At 42.3% G+C, this 20,577-nt stretch overlaps 1 protein-coding gene across 1 annotated transcript in view; it reads left to right on the forward strand.

The window, feature by feature from the left end:
• Positions 1–20,577, forward strand: part of rab4b (RAB4B, member RAS oncogene family) — an 89,957-nt gene that overhangs the window by 17,306 nt on the left and 52,074 nt on the right. Inside the window, exon 2 of the mRNA XM_062060104.1 lies at positions 6,123–6,248. The gene's annotated coding sequence lies outside the window, so the exon portion shown is untranslated. The remainder of the gene's footprint in view (positions 1–6,122; positions 6,249–20,577) is intronic.

Here is a 20,577-nt window from a genome sequence, read left to right on the forward strand (position 1 = left end):
TGCTTTCTGCTTGCTACTCTCTGCTTACAGCTACCGCCGCCAGCTAGCCCCCTTCGGGGGGTGAAAAGAGGAGCCGAGTGTGTAAGTCTCCTCCTGCTGGTACAAAGCCTCTCCACCACCAAGACTCCTTCAGTGCCTCCTCGTGGCCACACACGGATAAGGGTCTTTGCAGACCCCGAACTAAACTGAAGGGGATCTCGGAGCAGCAGTGGGCCCCAGAGACGTGGCGTATAGGCCCACCTTTGTGTGGAACACGCCCTGACGCCCGTCAACCCTGCCCCAACTATGGGTAAATAGCCCCATTGCCTTGTGGGTCAGCTTATTTAGGCAAAGGCTAAGGGAGCACACCCTGACAGAAAAGCAATGTGCTGAAGGCACCCCACAGCCATGTGGGTAAAACCGGGAGGCAGTATGGCTACGGGAGTAAACCCCAAATGAAAAATCTGTGCTCCGGGGACACACACATGGGCAGGTTTCCAGCAGACCGGATCTCTGGCAGTCCCCTGCAACTGCACTCACCTGAAGGTCGTCTCAAGTTTTTCTCGTGCCACTGGAATATGGTGGGTGTGGCCAAGATTGTGGGGGAAGGAACTGCGCGCACCATCCCTCACACAAATACACTCTTTGCGCAGGCTTCAGCTTCTTCCGAAAAGTCCTCTGGCGACAGGATAAAGCGACGGGGGCAGGTCAAGGATGTGACTGGGAGCTCCTAGCTTGAATCCTGCACAGAGGCGGCATGGGTGTGATGGTCGTTGTGAAGATTGGGATCAGGAACATGATCTTCCTTCGGCAGCTGCCCATGCGACTGAGCAGCCCTATTTAGGGTCCGCACTGCTCACCCCAAATTGGGGAAGGGTCTGGAAAAGGTGACCCAAAAATTGTCTGTTCCTCACACCTGGGTGGCAAACCGCAGCCACCAAGGCATCCCCTACTGCGGTCGAAAACATAACAAAGGAAAGCATATGACTATACACCTGGCTACCTGGAACGTCCGCACCCTCCTCGACACGCAGGATGGGACGGAGAGACCTCATAGACGGACGGCGCTCATTGCACATGAGCTCAAGAGATACAATGTCGACATCGCAGCACTCAGCGAAACTCGGTTGTCGGGTGAAGACTCCCTGACAGAAGTCGGTGAAGGCTACACCTTCTTCTGGAAGGGTCTCCCGGAAGGCGAACGTAGGCTCCATGGAGTTGGCTTTGCTGTAAAAAGCAAATTACTCAATAACATCCCAGAGTCCCCCCAAGGCATCAGTGAGCGGCTCATGACCTGGCGTATCCCCCTGGTGAAAGGCCGGTTTGCTACGCTACTCAGTGCGTATGCCCCTACCCTGGATGCTGATAGTAACATCAAAGATGCCTTCTACGAGTCTCTTGCGGCTGCCCTATCCAGAGTCCCTAAGTCCGATAAGCTTGTCCTCATGGGTGACTTCAATGCCCGAGTTGGCACAGATGCCCAGCTCTGGACTAAAACAATCGGGCCTCATGGATCTGGGAAAATAAACAACAACGGCATTCGACTCCTCTCTCTGTGCTCTGAGCACCAACTTCTCATCACTAACACAATTTTTCAGTTAAAAAAGAAATACATAACATCTTGGATGCACCCACGGTCCAAACATTGGCACCTGCTGGACTATATAATTACACGACAACAAGATCGACAAGACGTCTGCGTAACCAGGGCCTTACGTGGGGCTGAATGCTGGACTGACCACCGGCTGATCAGATCCAAGCTGAGGATGAAAATCCGACCCCCGCACAAGAAACAGCAGCCAAGAAAGCGACTGAACTGCAGGGCCCTGGATTCTCCAGAGTGTACATCTCACTACCGCAGCAAGCTAGCTGCGGGGCTTTCCACCTTGGAGGATTACGGTACCACCTGTGACATGGACAGTGAGTGGGCAAAACTGAGGTCAACATTACATCAAGCTGCCTCTGAAACCATCGGCTTTACTCAGAAGCACCATCAAGACTGGTTTGACAACAGCTCGGTAGAAATACAGGAGCTGCTGGACGCCAAGCTCAAAGCCCATGCTGCCCTGCTCTCCAACCCTCACTCTCCATCACTCCTCCACCATTATAAAACAACCAGAGCTGAGACACAGAAACAACTGCGGTTCATGGAAAATGAGTGGTGGCTCAAAAAAGCCCAGGAGATCCAGGGATATGCAGATGCTAATAATACCTACGCATTCTACGCTGCTGCAAAATCCATCTATGGCCCACAAAAGCGAAGCATCGCTCCAGTAAGATCCGCAGACGGACACGTGTTATTCAAGGATAAACAACAAATTCTTGAGCGTTGGGCTGAGCACTTCGACTCACTGCTCAATAAAATAAACCCCTCTGATCCATCAGTGCTCTATGCACTCCCAGATCTCCCGCCTTCTCCCTTCCTTGATGATCCCCCCATGTTCAGTGAGGTCCTTACTGCAATCAGGAGCCTCAAAAACAACAAGAGCCCTGGCCCTGACGGAATTCCGGCTGAGATACTGAAGAAGGGAGGCTATCTACTGAAGCGGAAGCTGTTTCATTTCATACTAGCCATCTGGCACAGGGAGGCCCTGCCTCAAGAATGGAAAGACAGCAACATTGTCACCATCTACAAGAAGAAAGGAGATAAATCATCTTGTGGAAACAGTCGTGGTATCTCCCTTCTCTCAGTGGCCGGCAAGGTACTTGCGAAAATTATGCTTTCTCGCCTTTCATTTCTAACAGAGGGCATCCTCCCAGAGACACAGTGTGGCTTCAGAAAGAACCGAAGTACACTAGACATGATCTTCGCTGCCCGTCAAATCCAGGAGAAATGCAGGGAACAAAACAAGGACCTCTATATTACCTTTATTGACCTCACCAAGGCCTTTGACACAGTTGACCGTGATTTGCTCTGGAGCATCCTCAGGAAGTTTGGTGTCCCCCCCAAGTTTCTCAGCATCCTAAAACAGTTTCACGATGGTATGCAGGCCTGTGTACTTGTAGGCAGTGAACAGTCCCCCTCTTTCCCAGTGAAAGTAGGGGTGAAGCAGGGGTGTGTACTGGCCCCAGCGATCTTCAATCTCTTCCTGGCAGCAGCCACACTCCTATTCCGCCAGTCCATCACAAAGGATAGTGGTGTCTCCATCGAGTTTCGCCTGGATGGGAGCCTATTCAACATCCGGCGCCTACAGGCAAAGACGAAGATGTCAGGCACCAACATCCAGGAGCTGCAATATGCAGACGACTGCGCACTCCTCGCCCACACTCCTGATGCCATGCAGCATGCACTAGACACCATGTCATCAGTCTACCGCTCACTAGGTCTGGTGATCAACATCCAGAAAACAGAGGTTCTCATCCAGGAGAGGTCCCCATCCCCTACACCCCCTGTCTTTACCATCAGCGGCACACCCCTCAAACTCGTTGAGCAATTTTGCTACCTCGGCAGTACTCTGACCCCAACATGCCAGATCGATGATGACATCCAGGCTCGTATCAACTCAGCCTCCTCTGCCTTTGGAAGACTGCGCTCCCGGGTGTTTGAAAACAACCACCTTCGAACCTCAACGAAAGTGTCTGTCTACAGGGCGGTGTGTGTTTCAACTCTGCTGTATGGGTCAGAAGCCTGGACAATATACCGCAGACACATCCGCTGCCTTGATGCATTTAACATCAGATGTCTCCAACGCATTCTTGGCATCACATGGCAGGATCGAGTTCCTCATACGGACATCTTACAGCGCACTGAGTCCATGAGCATAGAGGCCACCCTGGCACAGCGACAACTCCGGTGGGTTGGTCACACCATCCGGATGCCAGGACACCGTTTGCCTCGTCAGATGCTTTATGGTCAGCTCCTTTCAGCCAGCAGAAAGCCCGGAGGACAAAAGCTGCGGTACAAAGACCAACTGAAAGGGATATTGAAGAGGTGCAACATCAAACCCTACGAACTTGAGACAGCTGCAGCCAATCGATCGTTGTGGCGCTCGCTATACCATGACGGGGTCATGTATCTGGAGGAGTGTCGGAACCAACACCGGAGGGATCAGCGGAGGCGAAGACACCACCATGCAGTTCCAGAACCATCCCAGCCCCCTGATCCAGGCCTGACATGTCCCCACTGTGGCAGGACGTGTGGTTCCAGGATCGGACTTCATAGTCATATGGAGTGGCATCGTCGTCAGCAACGATAGCCACCGACCAGAGCAACAAAATGGAAGCTACGTCATCTTCGACTACGATGGACCGCCTAAGCAAGCAAGCAAGCAAGCATATATATACTACGGCTGCAACTAACGATTAATTTGATAATCGATTAATCTGTCGATTATTACTTCGATTGATCGATTAATAATCGGATAAAAGAGACAAACTACATTTCTATCCTTTCCAGTATTTTATTGAAAGAAAACAGCATACTGCCACCATACTTATTTTGATTATTGTTTCTCAGCTGTTTGTAAATGTTGCAGTTTATAAAGGTTTATAAAAAATTTAAAAAAGAAGCCTCTGCGCATGCGCATAGCATAGATCCAACGAATCGATGACTAAATTAATCGCCAACTATTTTGATAATCGATTTAATCGATTAGTTGTTGCAGCCCTAATATATATATGTGTGTATATATATATATATATATATATATATATATATATATATATATATATATATATATATATATATATATATATATATGTATATATGTATATATATATATATATATGTATGTATGTGTGTGTGTGTGTGTGTATGTATGTATGTATATATATATATATATATATATATATATATATATATATATATATATATATATATATATATATATATATATATATATATATATATATATATATATGTATATATACATATATATATGTATATATACATATATAATAATAATAATACCTGGGATTTATATAGCGCTTTTCTAAGTACCCAAAGTCGCTTTACATGTATATATACATATATATATGTATATATACATATATATATGTATATATACATATATATATATATGTATATATATACATATATGTATATACACATATATATGTATATATACATATATATATGTATATATACATATATATGTATATATATATATATGTATGTATATATATGTGTATGTATGTATATATATATATGTATATATATATATATATATATATATGTGTATGTATATATGTATGTATGTATGTATATGTGTATGTATATATAATTTGCACTGATATATACCTGATCACTGACCGCATAACAACCCACGCTGCCTTTCAGGTAAAAGAGCAAGAAAGATCAAAATAAATTGGGTGATTATCCGCGTTGATTAATACATGATTAATGCAATATTTTTTGTGAATAATCACATGCGTTGACACCCCTAATATATTTATATATATATATATATATATATATATATATATATATATATATATATATATATATATATATATATATATATATATATATATATATATACTTTCTAAAAATGTGAACGTGCTCTATGTTAAAACATAGTTTAGCGAAAAAGACATTTTAAAAAGAAAGACAACTAAACGTTTCACTAAATGTTGGTATATATATTGATATTAGTAAAGCGTGCATTCATTTAATAGCAGTATCATTTTGTCCTACACATGTTTTGCATGCTCAATGATACATACTTACACAGGTCTCTTAATTATTTGCTCTATTAAAATATTTTTAATATAACCTTTAGTAAAACCTTTTAAAAAGGCTCCTCTTATGTCTGTACTATTTTGCTGTTCCTTGATTCCTCCTCTACTTTGTGCTGTTTTGCTGAAAGAAAGGTGCAATCATTCAATCCACGTCTGCCTTCTAATCAACAGCCGCGAGCTAAGTGTCTAAATGTTGTATATAAATATAATAGGATAAGATAGACTTTTCTTTATCACAGAATGGGGAAAATGTATGGTTGCAGTGCAGATTTTTACAGCAACAAAAGTCAAATGTAATGAAAAACTAAAAATGAAATAATGACGACCTCATTGACATGTTCTCTCTCTGTTTCTAAATTATGTGCCAGAACTTGTATTAATGCCATCTTGGACAGGAGTGTAATTACAGAGCAAGTCGAGCAGCTTTGCACAACTAAATGTTCTCTTTCTCTCTTTTTTTTTAGAACGTCAGAAGACTGAAAGATTGCCCCCCGTCTTATCTGCGTGGCCACTGTGGACATACACACATACATTCCAGTGCATTTGTGAATGGCCGCCATTGTTTCGGCTTTCTTTGAGGCATCGAGCAGGTAAACCAATATACACACACGCACACACACAGAGCACTTCTATTGTGTTGTGCTTCCCGGGCCCCTTTGCAGCACTACCTGCCGGCACATTCTTGCCCAGCCATGTCCAAAAGTCTTTGTGTTCACACTCCTTTGTTGCTACTGTCACTCTCCTTGTTGGCGTGTTCCTCCCGCCTGTTATCTGTTGTCTTCTGCACTCATCAAACACAATATGAGTTTTTTTACAATAATTTTAAAAAAAATTATATTTTTGTATGTCGTTTCTTATTGTGACGCTGTTTTACTGTTACTATTGTTTTAATATAAAATAAAAAATCTAAATATAAATGATAAATGGGTTATACTTGTATAGCGCTTTTCTACCTTCAAGGTACTCAAAGCGCTTTGACATTATTTCCACATTCACCCATTCACACACACATTCACACACTGATGGCGGGAGCTGCCATGCAAGGCGCTAACCAGCAGCCATCAGGAGCAAGGGTGAAGTGTCTTGCCCAAGGACACCACGGACGTGACTAGGATGGTAGAAGGTCCATATATTTTTATTGCCATTGTAGACCTACAGTATGTGAATGTGTGTGTGAATGTGTGTGTGAATGGGTGAATGTGGAAATACTGTCAAAGCGCTTTGAGTGCCTTGAAGGTAGAAAAGCGCTATACAAGTATAACCCATTTATCATTCATTTATTTCATTACCTTAACATAAGTATTGAAATTGGACATATTCCATGTTAACCCATGTTTACCCTGAATACAAGACGACAGATTGTGTCTATTAAATGAGCAAAATAAGGAGCACAATCAATTTAACATGTCTATGCAGAATATATGCTGATGATCGGAACACACACAATACTAGGATGCGAAGATGCAAATATAATCATTTAGCACTCACAATGTGATTCATCAAAACTATGCCCCAACCGGAATTCTCCATCTCACCCCTTCCCCCCCTCGCCCTTGGCCTTTAGAATCTATCGCAATGGCGAAGTGTTGAAAATACGCCCCTAGGAATTCGGACGTCGCTCAAGTCTTGCTACGTCATCAACCCTCGTATGAATGTTTACTATGTTTTTTTTCGCCTGTCTACATCGAGAAGAAAACCGATCTTTTTGTTGTGTCGTTTCTGAAGCAGATCATTTGACGCGTGTCCCTGTGCCCTGGGGGGAAAAAGGCATCCGATGGTTACGCCGTTATACTTTGATCTCACGAGTGTTTCCAGACACAAACCAATGACGATAGAGTACAGGGTACTTTTCACAAAGGGGTATCATGTTACATTACTGATTAGGCAGATAAGAAAAACAAACTGCAGTATTTGGAAGCAATAACCTGCGGTTGTCATGACCTGTCACAGCAGGTCATGTCTTGTTTGTGTTTGTTATTATTATTCTTAGTTTGGTGTTTCTGTTCGGTTCTCAGTGCTCATTTCTGCCTTGGTTCACCATCTTTGTTGCTCAGGGCGCCGACTACACACACCACACTCTTGTTTATCGATTAGTGGCCCTACCTGCTGCCGACACCAATCACGCTCCTTAGGCCCCTTCTACACTAAGCCAGATAAGGTTATCCAGGGTAAATGGATTACCTCCAAATTCTTCAGGACAACCTAAAATCATCAGCCCGGAGGTTGGGTCGTGGGCGCAGTTGGGTGTTCCAACAGGACAATGGCCCCAAACACACGTCAAAAGTGGTAAAGGAATGGCTGAATCAGGCTAGAATGAAGGTTTTAGAATGGCCTTCCCAAAGTCCTGACTTAAACGTGTGGTAATGCTGAAGAAACAAGTCCATGTCAGAAAACCAACAAATTTAGCTGAACTGCACCAATTTTGTCAAGAGGAGTGGTCAAAAATTCAACCAGAAGCTTGTGGATGGCTACCAAAAGCGCCTTATTGCAGTGAAACTTGCCAAGGGACATGTAACCAAATATTAACATTGCTGTATGTATACTTTTGACCCAGCAGAATTGGTCACATTTTCAGTAGACCCATAATAAATTCATAAAAGAACCAAACTTCATGAATGTTTTTTGTGACCAACAAGTATGTGCTCCAATCACTCTATTACAAAAAAATAAGAGTTGTAGAAATGATTGGAAACTCAAGACAGCCATGACATTGTGTTCTTTACAAGTGTATGTAAACTTTTGATCGCGACTGTATACTGATGTAATCATTGCAGTATCGACTGAATACGGCTCTTGTACTTGATATTGGCGCAATCGATCTGTGTCGACCCACCCTTTTGTTTACATTCAGAAGGGCTAGCTTGCGGTTAGCGTTTAGCTATTGTATCCTCCTACGGTGTGTAGTGAAGCATGTTTAGCTATTCCTCGTCCTGCAGGGATGATACTTGTAATGAACATAGTTTATTTGTCGTCTTTGAGGCGAGGATTAGTCATTTAGAAGTAGCTAAAACACTACCAGGAGACGTTAGCCGCTCGTTAGCGATTAGCCTTGTTCTTCAAGCGGCGCTTTAGTGTTTATAGTTTGACCCTTTATTGTTATGTTTTAAAGCCAAAATGCGTCCATTCCCCCACTTTTTTCTCCACACTTTTTCTGCTTTCAATTACCGTGTGCGTGTGGTGGTGCGTGTGTTGACTTAACACACGTCGCGGCTTGTATGTGTTGTCACCGCGATGGGACAAAACTTTTTTTTTTTTTTTTTCAAAGGCAGTATACCTTTTTTAATTAATTAATACCACAGTACTTTATTAGCACCAGTATACCGTACAACCCCAGTGTAGCCTAAAAAACTTGGCACATACGTATATATGTATGCTGCATGTCAACAATTTGACAGAACGCCACAGTTTGGACCATATGATGCCATAAACGTGGAGGAAAATGAGTGTGTCCATGGTGACATCAGGGATGTACGCAAAAATCTCATTTAAAATAAGGCGATCTGCACCACTTTTGCACTTTTCAATTGTACACTGCAAAAACTGAAATCTAAGTAAGATTAAATATCTCAAATAAGGGTGATATTTGCTTATTTTCTGTCTGATAAGATAATTCTTCTCACTAAGCAGATTTTATGTTAGAGTGTTTTACTTGTTTTAAGGGTTTTGGTCCTAAATGATCTCAGTAAGATATTACAGCTTGTTGCTGAGATTTGATGACCTATATTGAGTAAAACATGCTTGAAGCTAGAATATCAACTGATGCAAAGCTGTGTCATCAACACTCACAAGTATAAAACTACTTTTTTAAAGTAATAATTTCTTATTTCAAGCATGAAAAAAAAAATCATGATGCCGAGCGCATATCATTATGTCAAGATAATGGCACTAGCATTTACTTAATTTAAGAATATTTTTCAACATATTGAGCAAAAAGGTCTCTTTTTTTTTTTTTCTACCAAGAAAAGTGCACTTGTTATTAGTGAGAATATACTTATTTTAAGGTATTTTTGGGTTCATTGAGGTTAGCTAATTTTACTTGTTTTGGAAAGTCTTGACAAGCTGAATTTTCTTGTTCTATTGGCAGATAATTTTGCTTTGTTCAAATAAAATACCCCTAATTATTTGTATTTTTTTTTCTTGTTTTTGAACACTGACTTTTTGCAGTGTACACACATTCTTAATAGATCAGCTGCAACACGCCCACTAATAGACCACTAAAATGTTCATCTTCGCACATGCGATATAGCACTTATTTGGATCTTAGTAAATCATGGCTAAAGTGTGTGTGAGTGACAGGAAGAAAAGCACATGGAGAAGCTCCACCTGTTAGTTTGCATTAGTGTTGTACGGTACTATATTATTATATTAGTATAGTACCGCGATACTAATTAATCATATTGGGTACTATACCGCCTCTGAAAAGTACCGGTCCACCAACCCCCACACCACTGTCGTCGGTCGTCACGTCGTGTCATTGCTGGTTTACGAGCAGACGAGCATGTTCCGCAGTGCACAATCACGGAGTATTTACAAACAGACACAGTGTGTAGACAGAAAAGGGAGAACAAACGTATTTTAACAATAAAGATGAAGTTATAACACTGAAACGCCCTCAGGAAAAGGTGCTTTAAGACATGGCTAGCTAGAGGCTAAAGTTCAGCCGCAGTCTGCAGTGTTTTAGCTACTTCTAAATCACAAATCCTCGCCTCCATGGTGACAAATAAAGTAAGTTTCTTACAAGTATCATCCCTGCAGGACGAGGAATAGCTAAACATGTTTCACTACACACCGTAGCTCACCGACGTCAAAATGTAAACAAACGCCATTGGTGGATCTACACCTAACATCCACTGTAATGATACCAAGTACAGTAGCGTATCTAGTCGGTACTACTATGATTACGTCGATATTTTTATATTTTATCACATCTTCTTTTGTTTTTGTTTTTTTTATTATATTATGTTTATAAACTCAGGAAATATGTCCCTGGACCCATGAGGACTTTGAATATGACCAATGTATGATCCTGTAACTACTTGGTATCGGATTGATACCCAAATTTGTGGTATCATCCAAAACTAATGTAAAGTATCAAACAACAGAAGAATAAGTGATTATTACATTTTAACAGAAGTGTAGATAGAACATGTTAAAAGAGAAAGTAAGCAGATATAAACAGTAAATGAACAAATAGATTAATAATTCATTTTCTACCACTTGTCCTTAATAATGTTGACAAAATAATAGAATGATAAATGACGCAATATGTTACTGAATATGTCAGCAGACTAAATTAGGAGCCTTTGTTTGCTTACTTACTAATAAAAGACAAGTTGTCTTGTATGTTCACTATTTTATTCAAGGACAAACTTGCAATAAGAAACAGATGTTTAATGTACCCTAAGATTGTTTGTTAAAATAAAACCAATAATGCAATTTTTTTGTGGTCCCCTTTATTTAGAAAAGTACTGAAAAGTACCGAAACGTATCGAAATAATTTTGGTACCGGTACCAAAATATGTATATGTATATGTATACATCTCTCGACGACTGGTCTGCATTAGACTTTTTTGAGGTTTTTCGTATTTTTTACTTTATTTTTATAATTTTTTTTTACAGTATTTTAAAAAAACACAAAAAAAACCAGAGTGGAAATAATTGGTCACTTGCAGGCCATAAAGCCGTTAAAAGCAAATAAATGTTTAGCACCTCTCAAATCCGGGTCAGAGTTGAAACAAGAGTGCTGGAAGATAGAGACGTTGTTGACGCAGCCTGCTCGTGCTCTGTAGCTTAACAAAAAAAAGTGTCAGCTCACTAGCTCTATCTGAGCTTATAGGCTTCCTGCCTGCCAAATAATGTCCTATAGGACCCTTTACTTTGGGGGAGTTTGGGAGTGGGTGATAAAGAGAGATTTACAACAGAATCTGACACTTAATCACTCCTCTTCACTCATGGATTCATGTTATCACTTAAAGCTCCTCAGCCTCAGGAGGGACTGAGAGAGCGATCTGATTGTAGATGTTGCGTTTTCACCGCCTCACTGCTGATACCTTTAGCCCAAAATGACCCCCCAAAACCTCCCTTTCCCCCTTTCCTTCCCCCAGCCACCCCAATCTTTGATCTTCTTCCCTTTCCCTAACCCGCCTTAATGCTACTCCCTCCAAACCAAGCACCACATCCCTCTGCCATCTTCTCCTCAGGGGCGGGGGGGAGGCCTTAACAGCTCAGGCTGGGTGGTCCCCTCTCCCACTCCCCCCATCCGCCTTCTCCAAAATCACCCTTCCCCCTCTTCACTGGGGTCAAAAGTCAGAGGTGAACCCCGACAATGTGTGGGAAAGGTGCTGTGTAGCAAAGGAGGAGGAGGAAGGGCTTGCGGTTGCGCTGCTTCCCTTCTTCAATGCACCATCATGGCTCCTTAATGGGGCGGCGGGGTCAACAGGACAGGGAAACACAGGCGTGTTGCTGCATGGTGTCGCTTACACTTTTGATTTATTGGCCCAATTTCTTCTGCAAACGTGGCTTTGTTTGGATAGAGAGGGAGGAACAGCAGACTGACTCAGCGCTGCGGGATTAACAAAGACGCCTTACTGGATGATGCTGTGTTTGTAAATATGTCTCTAGCTAAGATACAACACATGCTGATTTGGTCCCATTACAAGTAGTGGAAATAGGAATATTCAGTTCCACGGTTCATTTTTTTAGCTATTAACTGCCCAGGCAATGAGCAAAATGCTTTTTTAAAACCTTGTTTTCCCCCATTGTTCTTGTTCTCCTTTCTCGGTTCAACAGCATATCGCCACCTACTGTACAAGAGTGTGCAATGTATAAGTTACGGAACCCCTGAAGAGGAAATTAATTGGAATTTAGAGTCATTTGCTGTGATATCGGCAGCACGGTGGCCCAGGGGTTAGTGCATGTGCCTCACAATACGTTCAATCCCAGGCTCAGGATCTTTCTGTGAGGCATTTGCATGTTCTCTGCGTGGGTTCCCTCCGGGTACTCCGGCTTCCTCCCACCTCTAAAAACATGCACCTGGGGATAGGATCGGCCCTAGAGTGTGAATGTTGTCTGTCTATTTGTGTTGGCCCTGTGATGAGGTGGCGACTTGTCCAGGGTGTAAACCCGCCTTCCGCCCGAATGCAGCTGAGAGAGGCTCCAGCACCCCCCGCAACCCGAAAGGGACAAGCGGTAGAAAATGGATGGATGGATAATTAAATACTGTGAAATATAAAGGTAACTTTTATTATTTTTACAGTCAGTTGTTGTAATGTTACAGTAAATTTGAAGCGTTTTACTGTAAAATAATAGTGTTAAACGTTTTGAATTCCTAGTCAATTATAACAGTGTAACATTTTTACAATACAAACAACAATCAAAAACCCTCTTCAGCATTCACTTTACCAACAAGAAGTTACCACTCGGTAGCAAAACAAAACAATAAAACGCTTTCAGATGCCATTCTGAATCCCCTCTTCCCACACACACAACAATCCATATCTTCTATTGTCTGTTTTATTAGGCATTTCCCATCTTCTGCCTGTAAAGAGCGACCATCTGACACATATATCCTGGCCTTGTGAGGAAATGAGCGCTGGGCACAAATATATACTTTTTTTTTTTTATTTATTTAGCCTTTATTTAACGAGGTAGAATCCCATTGAGATCAAAGATCTCTTTTCCAAGGGAGACCTGGCTAAGAGGGCAGCAGCAAGGTTACATTAAAAACAGTAAACAACACATAAAACATCAAATTTACAACATTAAAACTTGCTCACATAACACATGTGCCTACAGACAAGGTAGATATACAGGTATATACAAATATATAATATATAATCTTTTAATGTCCTTTGTGTTCTTTGATGTTTCCCTCTTACACACATGTTTATGTGTGCTATGGCTATGAGTTTTTTCCCTTGGCCTCAGTCTGGACCCCCTCTCTCCAGGGGCCCAGGCTTAAACTGATTTTTTTTTCCAGCGTTTACCTGTTTCTCACCTTTTTTGTAAGGGCCGCCGGAAGTTGGCAGACCCGTCAGCGATCCTGTTCTGTCTCCCTGTAATGTTTGTCTGCTCTTAAATGGGATATTGCTGAAAATCTTAATTTCCCCTCGGGGATTATTAAAGTATTTCTGATTCTGATTCTGATATATACAAATCCGCAAGATCACGTTTGATCATGTTTGGCTTGTGTGCGTGCTCAGGCGCACAACCCGTATGTGTCGAGTAATTAATGCAATCGTTGCAGTCATTATTGGTAACTGTCTCCGTGCACAAAATAAGGACTACAAAAGCTACAAAGTCAGTTGCATATAATACAATGGTGTTGTGATAACACTTGACATTATTGAAGCACAGTGTGAGTGCGGGACATCAAGGGACCGTGTTCTATCCGTCTACACTTGGCGTTTTAAGGATATCATTTTGACAATCGCAAAGAAAAAAAAAACAGGGAACACACTGTCCCGACGGGTAATCAAACCCTTATGCAGCTTTGATTTCCTTCTTTTCTCCTTTTTTAAACTCTTATTAATTCAATCCCGGGCGTAAAGAAATGAGACTTGAGAAAATAGAAAACTACACGCAGCTGCTCTGAGTTACGACGCATCCCAGTGTGCTTGTGTGCAAACAATACCACACATACTAGTACAGTACTTCTAAGACGAAACGTGCACTCATTCACTGTGGCGCCTACGTGCTGACAGATTTGTGCGTCACCTCATGTGGTCACGTCTCCACCCCCAGCATAAACATGTGTACATTGTATCATCTCGGCTGTATGGTGTTGTGTTTGCTACATCTTAAAATAGTCACATTTGTTTTCCAAACATGACATTATCCAGGTTTTTGTAATTGGAGCCAAAGGCAGTAAAGTAGTAAAAGAAAACATCCATCCATCCATCCATTTTCTTCTGCTTATTCGAGGTCGGGTCGTGGGGGCAGCAGCCTAAGCAGGGAAGTCCAGAATTTCATCTCCCTAGCTATTTTGTCTAGCTCCTCCCGGGGGATCCCGAGGCGTTCCCAGGCCAGCCGGGTGACGTAGTCTCCCCACTGTGTCTTGGGTCTTTCCCGTGGCCTCCTACCGGTCGGACGTGCCCATAACACCTCCCCAGGGAGGCGTCCGAGGGGCATCCTGACCAACAAGATGGCCTTTATGTGGTGCTCCCATCCTTCAATAAAAGGCAAGGGTCATAGCAAATTATAATTTTTACATTTATTTTGTCATTTATATCTATTCAACATTACTTTCTGCATGGAAAAAAAATTAATGCATATAACTTTTTTATTTTATTTAAAGGCCTACTGAAATGACTTTTTTTTATTTAAACGGGGATAGCAAAACCATTCTATGTGTCATACTTGATCATTTCGCGATATTGCCATATTTTTGCTGAAAGGATTTAGTATAGAACAACGACGATAAAGTTCGCAACTTTTGGTCTCTGATAAAAAAAAAGCCTTGCCCCTATCGGAAGTAGCGTGACGACACCGGAGGAAGGACTCCTCACATTTTCCTATTGTTTACACCAGCAGCGAGAGAGATTCGGACCGAAAAAGCAACGATTACCCCATTAATTTGAGCGAGGATGAAAGATTCGTGGATGAGGAACGTGAAAGTGAAGGACTAGCGTGCAGTGCAGAACGTATCTTTTTTCGCTCTTACCGTAACTTAGGTACAAGCTGGTTCATTGGATTCCACACTCTCTCCTTTTTCTATTGTGGATCACGGATTTGTATTTTAAACCACCTCGGATACTATATCCTCTTGAAAATGAGAGTCGAGAACGCAAAATGGACATTCACAGTGACTTTTATCTCCACGACAATACATCGGTGAAGCTCTTTAGCTACTGAGCTAACCTGATAGCATTGGGCTTTACTGCATATAGAAACAAAACAAATAAGTCCCTGACTGGAAGGATAGACAGAAGATCAACAATACTACCAAACTCTGGACATGTAAATACACGGTTAGTGCTTTCCAGCAATGCTGTTGCTAACAACGCCATTGAAGCTAACTTAGCTACGGAACCTCGACAGAGCTATGCTAAAAACATTAGCTCTGCACCTACGCCAGCTCTCATCTGCTCATCACGACCCGTGCTCAGCTGCGTTCCAGCGATCGACTGTACGACGAAGGAGTTCACCCAATCACCGATGCGGTTGGCGGCCCGGAGACGGAGGAAGTCAAGGTGAGGTCGTTCGGCTAGCGCGTCTGCTATCCTCAAAGTCCTCCTGGTTGTGTTGCTGTAGTCCGCCGCTAATACACCGATCGCACCTACAACTTTCTTCTTTGCAGTCTCTATTGTTCATTAAACAAATTGCAAAAGATTCACCAACACAGATGTCCAGAATACTGTGGAATTTTGGGATGAAAACAGAGCTTTTTTGTATTGGATTCAATGGGTCCAAATACTTCCGTATCAACCGTTGACGTCACGCGCATACGTCATCATATCTAGACGTTTTCAACCGGAAGTTTAGCGGGAAATTTAAAATTGCACTTTATAAGTTAACCCGGCCGTATTGGCATGTGTTGCAATGTTAAGATTTCATCATTGATATATAAACTATCAGACTGCGTGGTCGGTAGTAGTGGGTTTCAGTAGGCCTTTAAGCATCGTGTGTTTATATTTTTGGCTGTACGGAACAGATTATTTTGGATTTAAATTATTTATAATGGGAAAAATGTCTGACATTTTGGAACAAAAACTGAGTGTTACCATCATATTATATTTTTAAAAAATGAGATTAATTTGTGTGCAGAAAATGAATGCACTGTAATTGTTTGTATTTATTTCATCCTTGCTTATTCATACAACTAAAACAGTGTGCCTCACCCCTAAACTACAGGAAGTTGTGGCATGTTTTGTATAAAAAAAATACAACATTACCAGTGGAGAATATAAGCCATTTTCGCAGAGTGGTCTGCAACAGGACTATTTTCTGGAGTCCTTAATTGTAAAGTGATCCCTAATGTTGCTGGAATAGACGGCACAATATCTGTTATAAGATGGGATGTTTTGATGTTTTTCAAAATGCTTTGAGACATTTTTTTATTGTTAGTTTATGTTCCCCTGGTAGGTGTGGTAGAAAAAAAGATAAAACATTTCACCTCTCATCCAAGTACGCTTCATCAGTTCATGCTCATGCTCATAGACCTAGATTGGTCAGGTCTAGTTTTAGACTTGGGCCCTTTCTACACTAAGCCGGCTAAGGCTATCCAGGGTATATCCCACCTAACCTTATCCTTGTCCACACACACACAGAGCCACCGTTCAAGACCCCCTCCGTCCGCCGGCGCAACGCAACCTAGTACGCATGCGCAAAAAAAATGCGTGCGTCATAGTCACCTCTGACCTGGAAGTGTATTCTTACCCTGTGTTTCAATGTAGACTATTGCCACATTTAGTACAGTAAACCTTGCTTGCCTCACCATCAGCAGCTGTTAGACTGGCCCTATTGTAGTGAAGCACACCTGAGCCATCATGCATGAATCATATCTTTATCGGACGTGTAAAAGTAAACAATGCGATGTGTAACTTTTTACAACAATCAATCTAGGGATCTAGATATCTGGTCAGGACTCTGTGCTTGTAGGCTGAAATTGGCGGTCGTACTTGACTGCTGCAACCACTTCATGGCTTCACATTAGTTATGCAGAACTAGAAGTTGAGTAATTGCTCGACATACATCGCGGACAATAACTGATAGTCTGCTTTGCCAGTCCAAATGCATTCGCTGTTTTTTCGTAGTACTCCCTCGTCCACGGGAGCCCGCATTCTCGTTGTCTCCCCTTCGACAAATGGACAAAGTTTTTCGCTAAGTAGAATCACAGCTGACCTGGACATTCGAAAGTTCTCTTTGACAAATATATCCCACCAGTCTGCCGTTCTTCCAGGCCTTATCCAAAACCATCGCCCAACATTACTATGTTGCCGTCTGAGATGTGTTGTATCCCAAATAGCTGCAATCGCGCGGTTCCTTCTTTTAAGGTATTCATGTGTGATTTCCACAGGCGTCTGCTATGAAGCTGGCTGTGGCGCGTTCTTTCCGACGTCACTTCCTGTGTGGGGCGCAGTCTTTCTGGTGTCATTTCCTCTCCGAACTCAGTTTGTAAACGATCAAAGAGTCCATACAAAGCTAAGAGCCGGAGATTCAATGTAAAAAATTATCCAAGGAGGGGAACCTTAAACGATGGTTTAGTGTGGCTGAAACGGGGTTTAGGCTAAATAATTATTTGTTTAAGGAGTTATCCGGCTTAATGTAGATAGGGCCTTAGGCTCAATTTGAATACCTCTCCTGCACCCTTGTTTTTGCGCTCCTTTCTTCATTTTGTGTAGAGATGTCCGATATTATCGTCATATAAATGCTTTATCGGTATCGGTTTCAAAAAGTAAAATTTATGACTTTAAAAAACGCCGGAGTGAGAGTACGGAGTGGTACACAGACGTAGGGAGAAGTACAGAGCGCCAATAAACCTTAAAGGCACTGCCTTTGTGTGCCGGCCCAATCACATAATATCTACGGCTTTTCACACACACAAGTGAATGCAAGGCATACTTGGGGGGCGGTATGGCGTAGTGGGTAGAGCGGCCATGCCAGAAACCTGAGGGTTGCAGGTTCGCTCCCCGCTTCTTGACATCTAAATCGCTGCCGTTGTGTCCTTGGGCAGGACACTTCACCCTTGCCCACGGTGCCGCTCACACTGGTGAATGAATGATAGGTGGTGGTCGGAGGGGCCGTAGGCGCAAACTGGCAGCCTCGCTTCCGTCAGTCTACCCCAGGGCAGCTGTGGCTACAAATGTAGCTTACCACCACCAGGTGTGAATAAATGATGGTTTCCTACTTTTCTGTGAGCGCTTTGAGTATCTAATAATAAAAAAGCGCGATATAAAATCTAATCCATTATTATTATTATTGGTCAACAGCCATACAGGTCACACTGAGGGTGGACGTATAAACAACTTTAACACTGTTACAAATATGCGCCACACTGTGAACCCACACCAAACAAGAATGACAAACACGTTTCGGGAGAACATCCGCACCGTAGCACAACATAAACACAACAGAACAAATACCCAGAACCCCTTGCAGCACTAACTCTTCCGGGACGCTACAATATACACCCCCCGCTACCCCCTAACCCCCCCACCTCAACCCTGCCCCCCCAACCCCGCCCACCTCAACCTCCTCATGCTCTCTCAGGGAGAGCATGTCCCAAATTCCAAGCTGCTGTTTTGAGGCATGTTAAAAAAAATAATGCACTTTGTGACTTCAATAATAAATATGGCAGTGCCATGTTGGCATTTTTTTCCATAACTTCAGTTGATTTATTTTGGAAAACCTTGTTACATTGTTTAATGCATACAGCGGGGCATCACAACAAAATTAGTCATAATAATGTGTTAATTCCACGGCTGTATATATCGGTATCAGTTTATATCGGAATCGGTAATCAAGAGTTGGACAATACCGGAATATCGGATATCGGCAAAAAAGCCATTATCGGACATCTCTAGTTTTGTGCCTTCACGTCAATTAAGAGGCATTCGAATTAGGGGGGAAGGAAGAAGTACCTCACTCAAAGCAAAGTAAGCTCGCACACCTCCCTACACTTTGAAGTGCGAGGAGAAAGATGGCAAACCAGAAACCCGGAGAATCGTACAAATGTAAGTAATACGCGTAAATAATGACTTTCATAATAATGACACTTGTGGTTTTAGTCAGACTTCAAACCTTTGCTACTGCATGTACATATTGACTTCAAGCACAAATGTACAATGAAACATTTTATATACTGAAAACTGATGCACCAGCACTTGCATATTCCACTAAAAATGTTCTTCTTAGTTAAGACATGCAAAAAATGATTTTAAAAAAAAGAGCACAAGCAAAGCCGAACATTGCGTGTGACGACATCTTGAAAATAAACAAACATTCGTCGCATCTGCCTTAACGTCACTGCTGGCCATTGGCAAGGGTTGATGACGTAGAAAGACTCGATCGACATCCGTATGCATAGGGGCGTATTTGCAATACTTCACCATGGCACAAGAGCCAAGGGGGAGGGTCAGGTAGAAGAGAGGAGGGGAAGGAGGGATAATTCAAATTGAGCCTTAGATTGGTCAGAGCTCATCTAGCGGCTGGTGACAAAACCCCAAATATTTATACTTCAACACCAGGAGGGTGTGCCTCGGCAAGGCTGGTTCCGCCCTATTGTAGTGAGAGAAAACCACTCTTGAGATGCAAATAGTTTTTCAAGAAAAATACACACCCCTTGACAGAGGAGGTGGTCTTCGACACCACCTGTCTCGCACATACAACACTGTCCTTTCAACCATTGCCAAACGACTCTACAATTTAGCCTCCAAGAAATAACAGGACTTAGAAACATTCTGGTCACAGATGCTCCTTTGTGCCATTTGTTTACAACTGAATGAAAAGCAATAAAGTGGGTGATTCCGACTTTTTTGGGCTGATAGTGGTCGATCCGCAGCGATCGTTCTGCCACACAATACCTCACTGCTAACGAGGGGAAATTACACTTCGACTGTTGTTGACGTCGACAGTAGAAATGCTACTTTGCATCTCATCAGTTGTTTTTCTCACTACAATATATCGAAACCATCCTTGCCCAGGCACACTGTTGGAGTATACATTTTTGGGTTTTTGGCACCAGCCGCTTAACTAGATTTGACAAATCCAAGTCTAAGAGCATGAACTGATGAAGCCGGATGAGAGGCGAAACATCTTCTAAAACAAACCAAAAAGTCCAGTTGTGATGGATTGAATGCCCTGGGATTACAATGACCTGGATGAATGAGAACATTCATAGACAAACAAAACAAACATGCTAAGCTAACTTCCATCATGTTTAAAGGCAAAATAAATATCAATGCCCTAAAATGTCCCAAC

The sequence above is a fragment of the Entelurus aequoreus genome, linkage group LG10, assembly GCF_033978785.1.
Source record: "Entelurus aequoreus isolate RoL-2023_Sb linkage group LG10, RoL_Eaeq_v1.1, whole genome shotgun sequence".
NCBI lineage: Eukaryota > Metazoa > Chordata > Actinopteri > Syngnathiformes > Syngnathidae > Entelurus > Entelurus aequoreus.